Source organism: Maniola hyperantus, chromosome Z, assembly GCF_902806685.2.
Source record: "Maniola hyperantus chromosome Z, iAphHyp1.2, whole genome shotgun sequence".
Taxonomy (NCBI): domain Eukaryota; kingdom Metazoa; phylum Arthropoda; class Insecta; order Lepidoptera; family Nymphalidae; genus Maniola; species Maniola hyperantus.
Window position 1 is genome coordinate 7884217 of NC_048564.1, and position 16851 is coordinate 7901067.

Below are 16851 nucleotides of genomic sequence, written 5' to 3' on the forward strand. Positions count from 1 at the left end.
ACATGTAAAAACAAAAACCTCACCAGCCTCATATGTATGGATATTGGCATAGATATTGGATAAAATACCTATTATGTAATTTTCTTGAGGTAAAACTGTATCAGGCAGTATACTTGCCTAAAAATACACTTATAAAAGTGTATCTATGTCCTTCTGCACTGATAGGTAAATTAAGAAATATACCTAGTTACAATTATAGTTATCTATGTAATGTTATGTTTTTTATTTGACAATATGAATTATTTTTTATTCACAATAACTAAGTAAATGCAGGACAATATTATCTTTGCGCTTTACTACTTTTTGTCTACGTTACATTTACTTACTCCGTTTTATGTTTGTAGAAAAGTGGAAATGCAGAAAAGTCGTAAAGAAAAATGGACGTTCAAATTTTGCAAAGAATTGAGATTGCCCGGGACTTGAACTAGATAAGATCATCTTTCTTATTTAATACTTATTAATGTAAGAACTTTCAACATCTCGACACTGCACAAACTTGGTGGACTTTAGAGTAGCCAACAAGTAATGTCTGCTGTTTATTTCACATGGCAATGCCTGAAGTGAAGTGAGTAGTGACCAAAGTGAAAAAGTGAAAAATTCAATTGATTCGCTTATTTTCTTGCAAATAACAGAAGTAATTGGATATCGCAACAAGAATAAAAATATGAGTACTTATTTAATGTTACTAATTTTACTAATGGAATGTTGTTTATCTATTACAACTCAGTGAACACAGATTCAACACAGGCAATATTAAAGAGTAAAACATAAATTTATTTACCTCCAAGTTATTGATGAAAATAATATATTAGAGAGCTGGAGCGTACTGTCGGCTAGAGCCGCACATGCAAACTTTTCTAAAATTATTCACGGCTTACACACATATACTATTACGTCCATTTGAGAGTTCTATTTTTGAGTTATTAGCACCGAGCGCCATCTGTGTTCCGGAACGAAGTTGGGGGTAACTTACCCATAATAATTATGTTATTATCGGTTAGGTAAATAATTCATCTAATTTTGGACCGATGTTTTAAAGACACTTACTTTTTAATCGAATTAATTAAATTAAATACCTTCAATATATTATTCTATTAATTTTTTTATACTATGCTTTGCGCCTTGCTAGAATATATAAGCAATGTTTTTGCCTTACGACTGATAAGTGTAATGGATTTCTACTTATATACAGACTTCAATTATTTATTTATTGTGTAAAATAAACAGTAAACACCCTATCTATAAGCAAAGGTTGGGCTTAGATAGTTTTACTTCAGTATATCTAATGTTATAATATTATGTTATGCAAAATGAAAAGTCTTTATCAACAGCCACTTTTTGAATCGACTAATCGGAAAATGAATGAGTCGGGTGATGGAAAGAGCTATGATTGGAGTTTCTCTACATGATCAAGTCAGAAATGAGGAGCCCCGTAGGACAACCAGAGTACCCGAAAAGCTTAACTGGTTGTGAAGCTGAAGTGGCAATGGGCTGAACACATAGTTCGGAAAACGCATACAATTCGTATTTTTTATTCGATTTTCGTAAGATCCTTTTTTATCTAACACCTACCTCCTTGAAAGAACCTACTTACTTTATTGGGCAAACCAAGATGATTGTCGGTAAATAACGTTATAGTTTTTTCCATCATCTGACAAAACTCTTGGATTCCGGCGTGGCAGCGCAAAACCTTGCCATGTGGAAGTCCTTGCAAGAGATCTATCCAGCTGTGTACGTCTTTCGTTTGATAATAATAATGATGAAAAATAGGAAAATAATAATTATTTGGCACGTAGTTAATGTGTAGTGAAGAAGGTGGTGGGGAGCGGATTGATGAGGAAGGCGGAGGACCGTATTTAATGGCGCGCTCTTGGAAAGGCCTATATCCAGCAGTGAACGCAAAAAGGCTTATGGATTGGATTGGGTTGGATTGACGTGGTTAATAATATTATCATTAGCAGGTCTTACGCTTAGGTAAATTTAGACATGGCATTATTTGCTAATATCAAACAGTGTCCTACCAAAAAATGGGTATGTATCGCCAGTCCTACAAGAATATCGAAAAAAACATGGCATAGTGAATGCCATACATGAAATTCTGTTACAATTCAAAAATTCTGAACAACCTCGTAGGTAACTTTAGCAGTTACCCACAAGTTTGTTTTTAATTAGGAAAGTGTGTGGAGCGAATAGCGCCGGCGGTACATACAGCGTAAGCGAAAGATAAGTTACAATATTTCAAAGAATCTCGCTTAACAACTTTATGTTTATTTGAATAGTTTATGAATAGGTAGCTAGCTCTAAAAGCTTCAAGGGGACACGATGTCACAAGTTAATGGAGAGAACATGATTTTGTAGATTTTCTTTAAACGTGTTCATATTACTTACTTCTTACTTAAATTTTAAGTAAGAAGCTGATTCTTTTAGGGTTTGTACCTACTCGGTTATGTTTTCATACAACTTTTTAAATCGACGCGGCCATGATCCTATATACTTAGACCAATTATTCTCTATATATAAAAATGAATCGCTGAATGTGTTTCTGATCGCAAATCTCGAGAACAGTTGAACCGATTTCGCTAATTCCTTTTTCATAATATTCCTTGAAGTACGGGGATGGTTCTTACGGAGAGAAAAATTTAAAAAATTCCTGAAAAAGAATCGATTGTTAGGCGGTACGAAGTTCGCCGGGGCAGCTAGTATCAAATAGTTCCGCGTAACTGACCAATACCGAAAAAGTAACAGCAGCAATTTGTTTATTTTATAAAAGCTGAAAGATTTTCCCCAGCACAACAAGGAACGATTAGCGACTATGAAGTTTGGATCATGGTGGCTTCGGGAGATAACAGGTGTATAAAATCTTACGTCGTACGTTAAGTGTAAAGTCAATTTTTTATATTTTCTTCGCAATCGTATTAGTAGAAATCACGTCATGCATTGCCAACCCCCTGCCAGCCACCTTTAAACTTTTAAACTCTAACTGGTGTGGAACTGCTATATTAACTCAATACTGGCCTTTTTCTATTTCCAGTAAAGACTAAAGTTTATTTCACACTACGGATATAGTCCGGTCAATATTGGCATTCCCAACATCCGTAGCAATTTTTATAGTAAAGTGAATGTTGGGAACGCAATAATTGACCGGACTATATTAATTGAAATCCCGTAATTTGCGAGAAGCTTCATACATAAATTAGCTTATGCCCGTGACTTCGTTCGCGTGGACTACTCGAATTTCAAACCCCACAAGAAACAGGGCAGGCAGGACTACACAAATTTAAAAGTAGTTTGAGCTGTGCGTTTATAGATCAGTCAGTCAGTCAGTTAGTCAGTCAGTCACCTTTTTCTTTAATATATTTAGATAAAGAACTAAACCTATTAGCAGATGGACATTTCCACCTGATTCAATAATAATAATCACTTTACAACAATTACTACCTGGGAGTGAACCATACAATTTGTTTTGTTTTTGTTTAAAAAAAAAAATTATTACATAGGGGTTACGGTCCATTGCGTATAAACTACTAACATCATGTGCTATTGCAAATAGAAGCGCAGTGTTCAATAGCATCAAGGTTGTCCTTTGTTGGATGCTGCCTTTAGATCACAAATCAACAACCAACGTAACTTGAACCTGCCACTCAATCTGTCTAATGGATTATGTTATAGAGAAAGTCATATTCCGTACCTCAAAAGGAAAAATTAACCCATATAGGATCACTTCGTTGTGTCCACAGTTGTGTCGACAGATACAACAATTATAGATTTTCTTGACGGACTTCTATTTGACCTAGAATCATGAAATTTGGCAGGTAAAGGTAGGTCTTATAGCACAAATAAAGGTAAATAACGACGATAACTGACGATGTTTTCCTTCACCGTTAAAGCGAGTAATCTCCGAAAATTTAGAGGTGCGTGCCCGGGATCGAACCCCCAGCCTCTCGAATAAGACGTGGACGTCGCTCGTAACCACTGGCCTATCACGGCCTTTCCGGCATAAAAATATGGTATGGGTAAATAAACCAAATACAGACCTCCAAATACGATTCTCCACTTACTGACTTGGTTCATAGTTGCTTAACAATCGCATCCGACTGATATTATGCGCTGTTACAACTAGGCAACCCCCGACCCTGGGCCGTTAACGTAATCTTGTTTGATGTAAAGTTACACCAACCCTATTTGTGCAATAGGGACTTGGACTGTAGTACATAATAAAATGATGTGATTGTTTGTATATCGTTAGTTAATGGGCTAGAATTCATTATTAGAGAGAACAACTTAAAAAAAACATTACTTTTATTTCTTTTTAACCTAATTAATTATTATTATCATCACGCTGCGGAAAGCGGATAATGACGTCACAAGGAGTAGTAAGCAAAAAATATTTTTCACTTTTTTAAAATAAAAAATATTTTTCCGCAGAAATTACTCCGTTTTTATGATTAAAAAAATGCTTTTTTTTTTAAATTATTCTCTTTAATATTGAATTCTAGACCCCATAGACTACCGTTATACAAAATATCACATTATTTTATTACTACAGTCAAAGATGACCCTATCAATAAATATTTGACCTAAGGAGGACTAGATTTATTTTTATTTTTTATTAATCATATTATCTTTAACTGATGGATGGGTTTATTATATTGCACTTCCTTGAAACCTCTTGTTAAACTAAGATCCTACTGCATAATTGCTTAATACTAAAAAAGTGTTCAAGTCACATTTATTATTGTTTGTCTTTCTATCGATTTTATCCTTATAATCGTAGTCGTACCGACGCGGACGTATCCATGGAACTCAATCAGTCAGACGCTTAGAGGTCAGACGCACTTCATTATTATTATTTATTGATAGGCGCTATTGTATTGATTTCAGGTAGAGTGCCAGTAGCGGAAAGGTAAATGTAAGAAACAATTCTATGACAATTGAGCACATTTTAGCAACCAGCTTCATGAAGCTGATGACGTATCGCTTATCAGCGGTTATCACCCCGCGAGCCTCGTGTCTCTATCACACTTCAGTCGCGCGTTCTCGCTCTACGAGAGTGGACTTTACGTTAAATTTTTGCTCTACTATTCCCGAACGTGAACGGCTACTTGCCCTAACTTTACGATCGAATGATCGCACCCGTTCGAATCGAAGACTGACCCGTAAGTATGCTTCCTATTACACTTTTGTATTTATCGCTTAAAATAAGTCACGGAACACTTCAGCACTTGCAAAACCATGTTGAAAGTAAAAATCCTTCATCGGAGCGCGTGATCTCTACATTAGAGCGTTTTGAAAAAATCCGATTTTAAAGTTATGACTTTGAGTCATTGTGCGTCGAATGAAGGTCGTAGCTCATCTTAAAGTAAATATGTCTGAGCGGCTTTACTGATCAGGTGGGATATAACCAGACGCAGTCACCGCATTATGTGTGGCCAGCTCAAGTGTGTCGCCCGTATATTGTTGCTGATTAGCTTCTGCTAAGCCTATTTATCTCTAAGACACGGTATACCTATATATATTTGTATAATAATATAAGTCTATTTTTATGCCGTATTACGTAAATATTGGCTTAATGAATTTGTGATGCATTTCCTTCGCAGTGAGTTGACAGTAAATATACACCATGAAGATGTAACAAATAGGAAATTGATAGCGCTGCTATTCAAACTGAATACCTTGTTGAGTTTGAGAATAGCATTATTTCAATAATCTTTCCATTTTCAATTTGAAATACCTCGCTATCTTAAAGATAGCGTCTCTAAAGCCAAGTGTTGACAGTAGATTGGCTCTATCGGAGATCGGACATAGCTTTTAACCCTATTAAATTATAATTGGTACTACAAGATATCTAGAGTCTATGAAGAGAAACTCTATTGACTAAGTAAAATTGGCAGTCAGTGAGGTCTGCCGACAGAAGTAACAACTTAAAACTATGAAACATAAGTGGTTTTGTTTGATTTTCAAATTAATTGTAGCATCAAAAATTAAAATGTTATAATTTTTAATTTAAAACCATTGCAGTAGTTTAGTTTTTACATCTATCGGCACTAAGGTCACTAGCTTGTCACTGACTTTGAAGTTTTTACTCTTCCTAAAATCTCCCGATGCGCCTAATAGTAGGGGAGCCCAATAGGCTAAATAATTTACTCGAGCGTCGTGGGGACCTATTAGATTGTGAAGATTAGGTGCTAAAAAGAAAAAAAGTTAAATGATGTAACTCCTTTTACTGGTGGGGATAGCACGTCCAGGTTTTCAAAAAAAATAAATAAATAAAATAAATAGTCACTCAAAGAAATACTCGAGCGCTTTAGATATTAATAGTGTATAATACGCCCCACGTGTTTTTGTTATCGCAATAATATTTATCTGCCAGTTTGCATGGTACGAAGAGGTAGAAGGGGGCGCTCCATCTTAGGCTGCATTATCACTTCCCACCAGGTCTAATTGCAGCGAAGCGCGAGCCTATTTAGTACAGTCAGTAAGTCAGTCAGTCAGTCAGTCAGTGAGTGAGTGCTATTTCGCTTTTATATATATATAGATAAATGGTCGACCTTTATATCAGGCAGTAATTTAAAAATTGTTAAGTAAGTAGGTATGTACACACTTCCATTTATGTGTTGAGAATGTTTTATTATCATAATGACATTAAAATTCATTACAAGTTTCATGTGAACAAATATGAGAACATAATCGCATGTCACAGAAGCAGAACTTAACGACTATTTTATCCCTATTCTTTATAACGGTATGAGTTCACACATTCCTTACACGCAACGTTCGTCATCATTCTCATCATGGTCAGAGGCAGATTGTCCCTAAGGCGAATTAGGCACGTGCCTAGGGGCGTGTCAAGTGTCAAACTATTACTGTAGGAAATAAAATTTTGCATCTTTTGTTTCATCTAAACTATTCTCTACAATAATAATTTATATAATTTTTACCCTAAAGTGGATAGATTTCGAGATATCGGCGAAAAACTTTCCTTAAAGATTGCGATCGAAGCTCCACCATTTCATGCAGCATTTTGTGATTTTATGGTCAGTAAGTGACCCTTAACCTAAAAAAAAAGTTGGATCGGAAATTTAGTGCAAGATTGACCAAAAAAAACGGCTTTATTTACTGTACAAATTTTTCAAACTCGCAATGTATAGCGTGCTAAACTTGGATCAATGCCTCGCCTACGACGACGTGGCATTGACTCCGAGTGGCCTAGTTATGCAACGTTCGTTGACCTCTAGCGTCAGTCAGATGTTTTATTTGCAACTAGCTGACACGCCCCGGCTTCGCTCGGGTGGAGTTTAGAAAATTGAGGGGGAGGTTGAATTAAATTTTTCTCTCCGTAAGAACCATCCTCGTACTTCAAGGAATATTATAAAAAAGAATATGCGAAATCGGTTCAGCTGTCCTCGAGATTTGCGGTGAACAACATATTTAGTGATTCATTTTTATATTATAGATATATCGTGAATTTGTACAAAACGTAGGACTTTATTTTATATATTTTTTCGCGTTCTTTTTTGTGGTATCATATCAGTAATCATCAATACTATCACCTGTTTTCGATTTTGCTAGCGTTCTGGTCATATATATTTTATATTTAAGTACCTCAGTTATGTCACTTCTGGATAAAGTAGTTTTCTAATGGTTTTATTAGAATCAGTTCAGTAGTTTCAGACTTTATCGATTACAAAAAAACAAACAAACAAATCTTTCCTCTTCATAATATTAGTACAGATGTTACTCGGTACATGTGTATTGTATTCTGTAACTTCAAATACTTTTTTTAAATCACGCACCTCTATTCATCCAGTAAGTCTCAAACAATACCTGACCTATTCTGACATAAAAGGAAGCCATGTTAATAACGTTAACGGTATCAGCTAAGTAGGTGTTGATGTAGTAGGTAACATATCCTATCAATTATTATCCAGTATAGTTAAATGAGTCTATAGTACGCGACAGCTCGAGATGGCCATCGGGGAGGGAACCAACCCAGCTTCCACGCTAACCTGATGCGGGCGAGCGCGGGTGACGCGCGGATGTGCGGTATGAACCAAATGCATAATAATCTGTATATATTATAAAAGGAAAAAGTGACTGACTGACTGATCTATCAACGCACAGTTCAAACTACTGGATGGATTGGGCTGAAATTTTGGCATACAGATAGCTATTATCATGTAGACATCCGCTAAGAAAGGATTTTTTAAAACTCAACCCTAAGGGGGTAAAATAGGCGTTCGAAATTTGTGTAGTCTACGCGGACAATCGCGCGAGCATATTATGCTAGTATGTTTATATAGTTACTTATTATATCTGTTGAAATCAGTTTTCATCACTACCCATATTATTAAATGCGAAAGTGTGTTTGTTTGTTGATTAATTGGTTTGCCCTTCAATCACGTCGCAACGGAGCAATATGCCAATCGACGTGATTTTTGAATAGGTATAGTTAAAGACCTGGAGAGTGACATATTATCAGTGATGTGGTTATTATCATAACTCTATGCATATTATGCTACATTTTATCCCGGAAAAGCTTTGCTACAACGCTTTGCTTTACAGTTCCCACGGGATTTTTAAACCTACATCCACGTGGATGAAGTCGCGGGCATTAGCTAGTATTTTAGCGTGTAAACTATCGTGAGTGATTTCCATTATATATAATATCTGTCCCGGCTTTACTCACGTGTTTAGTCGACGTTAGCCTGACTAGTTTCGAACCCATCCGGGGTCCTTTTTCAAGAGAGTCTGTTGGCGCACGCGTAGCGGTTGTGAGAGTCACACCTTTAACTTTCAAAAATAAATTAATAAATGCGTGAATATAATGTAAACATGTTTTTTACATTATTTTACCCCAACCTAAAGACATCACTTATAGACCGGCCAAGTGCGAGTCAGACTCGCTCACCGAGGGTTCCGTACTACAGTCGTATTTTATGGTATATCAATCTTACTTTGAAAGTTGAAAATATTATTTGTTCATGAACACATTTTAATATTTTTTGTGATAGAACCACAAATTTCACGCTTTTCTGATTTATTCCTTTACTTATGCTACAAGACCTTACCTACATGCCAAATTTCATGATTCTAGTACAACGGGAAGTACCCTATAGGTTTCTTGACAGACAGACAGACAGACAGATAACAAATTGATCCTAGAAGGGTTACTTTTTCCTCTTGAGGTATGGAATCCTAAAAATTGCATTTTATACAATGAATAGAAATAATCATCAAAAGAAACAAATCATTATTGTTTTAACATCACCTAATAGATACCGGACTAGTATTTCGTGCGACAGAGATATTGCTTTACGAAGCTGAAATTAGCCGACTGTCTCTTTCTAATGATCGATGTTCATCACTTTTGGCTGCGTACTGTAATATTATGAGGTACAAAGTTATGCTGAAGAACTTACTGCAGCAGTAGACAGAGATAGTGGACGTTATCTAAATTTGCTTTAGTGTAAGATTAAGATATCGAAGTACGATAACGAAATTCATTATTAGGCACATTTCCGTAAAGAGTTTTTAACAAATTGATTTATTGTAACAGGTATTAATACTAAAATGATTAACTATATCACCTTATATTATTATAGTTCAGTTAGGTTTAAAGAATTTATTATCAAAAAGAACAATAGTTAAACAATAGTTAACATTTAAAGTCTATCAGCCGCACTCAGAGTAGCTTAATCGTTACTTAAGTTTAGTTAAAACTAGACAGAGCTATATCTCTCACATAAATCTGTCTCGTTTTAACTCAATCTTAAGTAACGATTAGCGACTCTGAGTGCGGCTGTATGCCAAAATTAACAGATTTTGTTCTCTAGTGAATTTATTTTTCATTTCTTCTTAGAGCAAAAATTGACTTTTGACTAGAAATGTTTGTTAAGGTCGCACTTTCCCAAATTGTATAATTTTCAGCAACTCCTGGCTCTAGAAACAAGAGATATTGCATGTAAGTTCTCTCTTTTTTATTTATTTTATTTTTTATTTTTGGAACCACCAATAGAATTATACAAAAAAAGTATAATAGATACATTATTCAAGTCCTAGGTGCCAGGATATTATACAATTCCAATTATAAGCGGCTGCAGCATGCAAATTTAGACGGATAAGTCGTACGAAAGAACTTAGAATTAAACATAAACATAATATGTAAAAAAAAAGATTAAGGATATTGATAACCAGCGTCTACTACTACTCAAAAAAGAAAAAAACTAAATACAATTCTCTAAAACCATCTCCGCATTATTGCCTTTCTAATGAAACTGGTCTGTCTGGGTAACTTCGGTTGGATTGTTGCAAAGTCTACAACGGACACAGGTAGAAACTTTTGTGTATTTTATATATAAGAATATTATACTTATAGGAAAAAAAATGTTCTTTTCGTCCTCTAGAGATATGGATTCCTAAAAAACTCACGTGGAAGACGCGTAAAATAGCTAGAGAATTTGGCTATTAATCATTACAGCAAAATGTAAATGCCCTATGATATTAATTTTGGAACACACATTCCATTTGTTCATTTCCATTTTCTATATAAACCTCAATAATTATTGCTTCCAACAGAATTTCATATGATGCCTATTAATTGAATCGGAATATACTAGGTTTCATGGAAAGCCATATCGATTGCTTGTATAATGAATAGAGAGCGAGCTGAATTTCAGTTCGCTTTGGTAGACCATAAGCCGTAATAACTACAGTGAAACCTGAAATCAAAATCTGTTACTAGCTTTAAGTTAGTTAATTTTAAGACTACATATTTAGTTAAATTAAGCTGTTGGTTTTCCAAATAGATAAAAAAATCTGGTAAAGTGCACTGGGGTTGAATTTTCGGTTCCATTCACGTTGGTAACCAGTTTCGTAACCAGCTACAAAATGAGTTTTATACTTCGTCTTTTCGTAACTGGTTATCAATCAAGAAAATTTTATCCGGGTTCGTAACGGAATAAGATTAAAATTACGTTGTAACAAACTTGGATTAACGAACCTGGATAAAATATTCCTGGCTAGTAGGTAGGTACCTAACAAGTTACGAAACGAAGTAATTTTAATCTTATTCCGTTACGAACCCGGATAAAATATTCTTGATTAATAACCAGTTACGAGAAAACGAAGTTTAAATCTTAGTACTTTACACTTTTGTGTTTTTTTTAAGCGTCTGAATACATACATTGCACTATTTTGCATTATTTTGAACTAGATGATGCCCGCGACTTCGTCTGCGTGGATTTAGTTTTTTGAAAATCCTGTAGGAACTCTTTGATATTCTGGGATAAAAAGTATCCTATGTCCTGCCCCGGGATGCAAGCTATCGCTGTACCAAATTTTGTTAAAATCAGTTGAACGGATGGGCCGTGAAAGGGCTAGCATACAGACAGACACACTTTCGCATTTATAATATTAAGTATGACTGGATATTAGAAAAGAACAACCGCCGAATTCATTGGCAGTTCTTCTCGGTAGGAAAGACATTAGGAACCAGTGTATCGTAGTTTCACTTGACGATTCAAAAGCACCTTGTAAAAATTTATTTAAATAAAAAATGTTTCAACTTTTTATTTCTATTGGTCAGTCGTAGTTATTTGATTACGGAAACTTAGTCGGGCGTGCTTCTGATCTTCTAGCTTCTGAACTTTTAGAAATTTAGTAGCTATAGTAGCATCGCAAGAAAAAACTATAAATAAACTTATGTCTAGTTGAACGTTAGATCTGCCCCTGAAAGTTTTGATGGAAGCCTATCTACGCATTTCCTGCTACTTTCTTAAGGTCATCAGTCCAACGGATTGGAGGTCATCCTACTTTGGTCTTGCTAGTACGCGGTCTTCTTCCAGAACACGTCTACGATAAACAGGGCCTGCCCACTGCCACATCAGCTTTCTTCATTGAGCTATATGTACGTTACTTTGGTTCCGAGAGACACCCAACATAGTCCACCTGCTGATAGATTTTGTTTTTTTTCATGTAATAGACTTCCAAAACTAGCTGGTAATAATAATAGCTGTTGATTGAAATGATCCCTGCGGCGAAATTAGTCTGTGGCCATCCAGCCTAGGTATCAATTCCTAGCCTAAATTGCATACGTGTTTGCATTTAGTCAATGTTTGTTATTGGTAAACGAGCTTCTATATCTACATGGGGTTTGCATAGTTCAAAATAAAACTGTACCAAACTATATATTAAATATACAATGTACAGTGGTCAGTGCGTTTGGTTTGTTAGCTTTATTCAGACTTTGGCAGCCAGTTTAATAAAATTGTTCAGTTCGAAAGTCAAGTTCACTTTGGTGTGATATTATTTTTTATTTTTTAATAAAACTGTTAGAGTAAAAAAGCTGTGATAGCCTAGCGGGTAGGACGTCCACCTTCTAATCGGAGGTCGGGGGTTTGATCCCGGGCACACACCTCTAACTTTTCGGAATTATGTGCGTTTTAAGTAATTAAATATTACTAGCTTTAACGGTGAAGGAAAACATCCTGAGGAAACCTGCATGCCTGATAGTTCTCCATAATGTTCTCAAAGGTGTGTGAAGTCTACCAATTCGCATGGCCAGAGTGGTAGACTATGGCCAAAACTTTTCTCACTCTGAGAGGAGACCCGTGCTTTGTAGTGAGCCGGCGATGGGTTGATCATGATGATGATGATGATGTTAGAGTACAGTACGCAGAAGACAGTAACGCACATCGGCATTTGGAAAGAGATGTGACAGAGACAACGTTCTACAAAGCCGAAATGTCATCCTAATGGCCGATATACATTACTTCCTGTCGCGTACTGTGAAACTTATAGTGGATACATTAACCTTATCTGATTAAGTAAGTATATTGTTCAAATTATGCCTGCATGGATACAACAACACCTAAAAAAAGTCTAAAAAGAGTAATTTGAAATAACTTATTGACTAATATTTTTCCGGCCACATTTGAAGCACTTATTTCGTTTCTTGAGCAATTGCATTTATATGGTTCAAATAGTGGGAATTTCCAAACAAAATTAAGTAAGAGTTAAGTTGTAACAATATGTATATTCTGATAATTTTGCTTTAATAACATGTGCACGTAGCATTGGCTGTACAGTGTACAATTCGAGTCAAAGGCAGCTTGAGGTCCTGGCTTTTAGCTAATTAATGATTTCTCTAAAGAAAGATACTTGTCTCTTAAATTCAAACACTCAACATTCCGAGTAGGGAGATGCTACGGCCACTTTATAGTAGATACTTAGGGGCTATATGTCCATTCTAATTAAATCACTACCCATATTATAAATGCGAAAGTATGTATGTATGTTGGTTTAATGGTTTGTCCTTCAATCACGTTGCAACGGAGCAACGGATCGCCGTGATTTTTTGCATGGGTATAGTTTAAGATCTGGAGAGTGACATAGGCTAGGTACTTTTTATCCCGGAAAATCAAAGAGTTCCCACAGGGTTTTTAAAAGATCTAATTCCACGCGGATTAAGTCGCGGGCATCGGCTAGTAATAAATGAAATAATTAGGTACATGGCAGAAAGATGTGCCTGATAACAAACCAGAGCCACTCAGAGGATGATGGAGAGAGGCATTTTCGGAGTTTTTACGTGATCAAATCAAAATCTCATTTTTGATTCAAATAAATCGACAAACACAATGAATGGCTAAAGTAGCAATCGGTGGGACATAATTATTGTACCTCGAGGAACAGCTGATAAATGTTGGCGTCTCAACGTGTTTGATTGGCGACCTTAACCAGAAAACAGCGTTGGAAGACTTTCCATTGGGTGGACCCGACGAACCCAAACAAGCTACTTTGAGTCGTCGCCGTTTTTTTAAAAAGTCCTATAAGAAACCTATGCCCAGCAAATATCGTGAGTGGTGGTATCGTTGGAAACGACTGACAAATAATTTTAGAAATCATACCTAGCTACTCGTATACCTAGAAGTCAATATTATAATAAAATATAATACTTGAAAGATAAATTGTTACATATAATGATCCTTTATTTTTTAGGATCCAAGAGGTCAGCGGTTGCAAATAATAAACAGTCAACTACAATTTTGATGGAATTAACTTTATTGCAAAACTGAACTTGAAACTCGTTCAATCCCCGGTCTTTTTTTTTTGAGAAAAATATTATTTAATATTATTTATATATAAAGAAAACTACACAAAGTTTTCATGGCAGTGTATTGCACTAGTCCCAGTGTAGGTACCTACATATCGGAGTTCACGATTCCAAACGACATGTTTTGCCACTTATTCGTTTCTAAGTGCATTGGATCGTATCTTGTTATAGTAGCATAACAAGATACGATTTATAATATGAGTATGGATGTAGATCCATACTAATATTATAAATGCGAATTTGTGTCTAAGTATCTGATCTGTCTGTCTGTCTGCTAGCTTTTCAGGGTCCATCCTTTAACCGATTTGGACGAAATTTGGTACAGAGATAACTTGAATATTTGTTTTTTAGGGTTCCGTACCTCAAAAGGAAAAACGGAACCCTTATAGGATCACTTTGTTGTCTGTCTGTCAAGAAACCTACTAGTCAAAATATTTCTTGATTAGTAAATTGTACTACATAATACTATTTTCTAACAAATGATATGAAATGTGCATATTCCATACCCTGTTGATTGGTTCGAAAGTTAAACTTAAAGCAGACAAGTAAAAGTTCTAAATACATAGGAAAAGATCCAGATACATAATAAATGCCTAGGGTACTTAGCACATATTTTCACTATCTTCGTGAAACGTCGAGGCTGCAGCCCTGCAAACACTCGAAGAAAAGAAAAGCACTCTTTCACTAGGCCTTTTTTAAAACTAAGTGAAAAAGAATGAATATAATGAACCGTTATGACTTCCTGCCGGCATACCATAGACAAGGATATGTTTTTATTCACAGGCAAATGAAATACCATTATTCCTACTTCAATTCTAAGTACTTCGCAAACAGGTAACTTCGCGACACTGCCTGCCTTTTTATATCCCTTTATCTCCAACGACTTTATTGCCCATGTTGAGTTATAGCAAGTATGAAAGAACCCTTACCACCAATGGGCTAAGAGTCCGGGAGGGCCAGATCTTCGTTTTTTTATAAAAGTTGAAAGTTTCTCTGAGTATTGTCCCCAACACAGAGAGGGACGTTCAGCGATTATAAGTTTGGATCATGGTGGTTTTGGGAGCAGGAGGTAGCCACGATCCTAAGTGTCTGGCAAAGCATGATATGATTTTTAATACTGTTCCGAAAAAAAATCCAGATTATACTTAAAGGTAAGATTTTTATACACCTTTGATAACTGTTATCTCCCAAAGCCACCATTATCCAAACAAACGTTCCTCCCAGTGTTATGATACTTGATGATAACCAATAAAACATTAGCATTTATAAAAACCATTGTCATCGCTTGCGTGTCGCCGGATTCTGGCCTGCAAGGCTATTATGTAATGATCGCAGAGATGCGCTCCAGTGCACTTTGCTCTTGGCTATAATTGACGTTATTATGTAAACAATAATATGAACTGCATCGGTATTTAAAACAATGAAAACATTAAATATACTTCGTAAAAATGACTCCTCACGGACCATTTTAACTCTATGGGTCAACTGTCATGTCTTCCCGCACACTCGCAAATCACCTGCGTTTGCCCTACTGTGTTAGCGCAGGGGCTATGCGAGTGTGCGGGGCGTTCCCTCCCCGATTACCATCTCGACCTGTATCGTACTTATAGGTGTGGGATTTATTTAACCCAGAAAATCAAACAGTTCCGACGACATTTATTTTAATAATTTATATTGATGTACTAATATTAAGTTACTATAATAATTTATTAGTCATTTAGAGGTATGTACTTATTTATATTATAATAAGTAAAATGAGTTATTTGTGAGTTTTTATGTGGACCTACCATAATATTCGGAAATAATGAACCGCTTCTAAAAAATATTTCACTGACATTATCTCCGAGTGCTAATACTTACGCGTATATTGTAAACTACCTATATCACCCGGATGAAATTGTAGGAAATAGCTAAAAATTGTAGCAATTTTTTAATAGTCGCTACATAGTATGCGACAGGTCGAGATGGCAATCAGGGTTTTTTTCTATAGAAAAAGCGAGCAAACGAGCAGGCGGATCACCTAATGTTAAGTTATTATCGCCGCCGCCCGCCCATGAATATTTGCTGCATCAGAGTTACTGCCGATGGGTTGCGATGAGATGGTATGGGCTGGGAGAACACCTCTCACACCCACACGTCACCCGCGCTATCCCGCACGTGGTTAGCGAGGGGCCGTGAGGGTATGCGGGGCGTCCCCATACCGATTGCCATCTCGACTAGTTGCCAACTAGTTTTCAAATATCATTTTTAAAATTGTCCATTCTCATTCAGCGTGGCAATGGTGCCAGCTTGATGGGCACCTTTGGTCCAGGGGCAACCAGGGGCGGACTTTTAAACGACGTGGTTAGATAGTAAGGTTAATTAATATTGGACTCTTGTAAATATTGATGCATTAGTTATATCTGCCGTATTTAAACATTAAAAAAATATAACATTTGTTGTAAACTAGGAAGTACGAGTATTTACATAAACTACGAACGACGTAATGCTCTATTTTATCAGCTGCAAAGGTGAAATTTCTCAAAAGAAGGCACTGAATACTGCTCGAAAAATACGTAGAACTAAACATGAACCATGAAATGTACCAAGCCATAAATAAAACTTCGCATCAAACACGCGGAAATAAATAAACTGACCGCCCATTCATTGTTGAGCGAGATTAATTCACAAACACTTTTAAAATATCTTAGTACTTAGTATTCGAGATTCTAGTAATAAAATAACATTAAGTTTAAGTTGTA

The 16851-nt window shown here is 35.9% G+C and overlaps 2 protein-coding genes across 4 annotated transcripts in view; one reads left to right on the forward strand and one right to left on the reverse strand.

Annotated features, from left to right (window-relative positions):
- Smyd4-2 (SET and MYND domain containing, class 4, member 2) overlaps window positions 1-16851 on the reverse strand; it is a 35153-nt gene that overhangs the window by 14483 nt on the left and 3819 nt on the right. Inside the window, exon 1 of one of the 3 annotated variants that reach the window (XM_069509059.1) lies at window positions 327-350. The exons of 1 other annotated variant lie outside the window; for it this stretch is intronic. The gene's annotated coding sequence lies outside the window, so the exon portion shown is untranslated. Of the gene's footprint in view, window positions 1-326; window positions 351-781; window positions 865-16851 lie in introns of those variants that run through there. One more of the 3 variants, XM_069509058.1, reaches the window with a different exon arrangement.
- LOC117995718 (adenylate cyclase type 6) overlaps window positions 5042-16851 on the forward strand; it is a 157967-nt gene continuing 146157 nt past the window's right edge. Inside the window, exon 1 of the mRNA XM_069509019.1 lies at window positions 5042-5156. The gene's annotated coding sequence lies outside the window, so the exon portion shown is untranslated. The remainder of the gene's footprint in view (window positions 5157-16851) is intronic.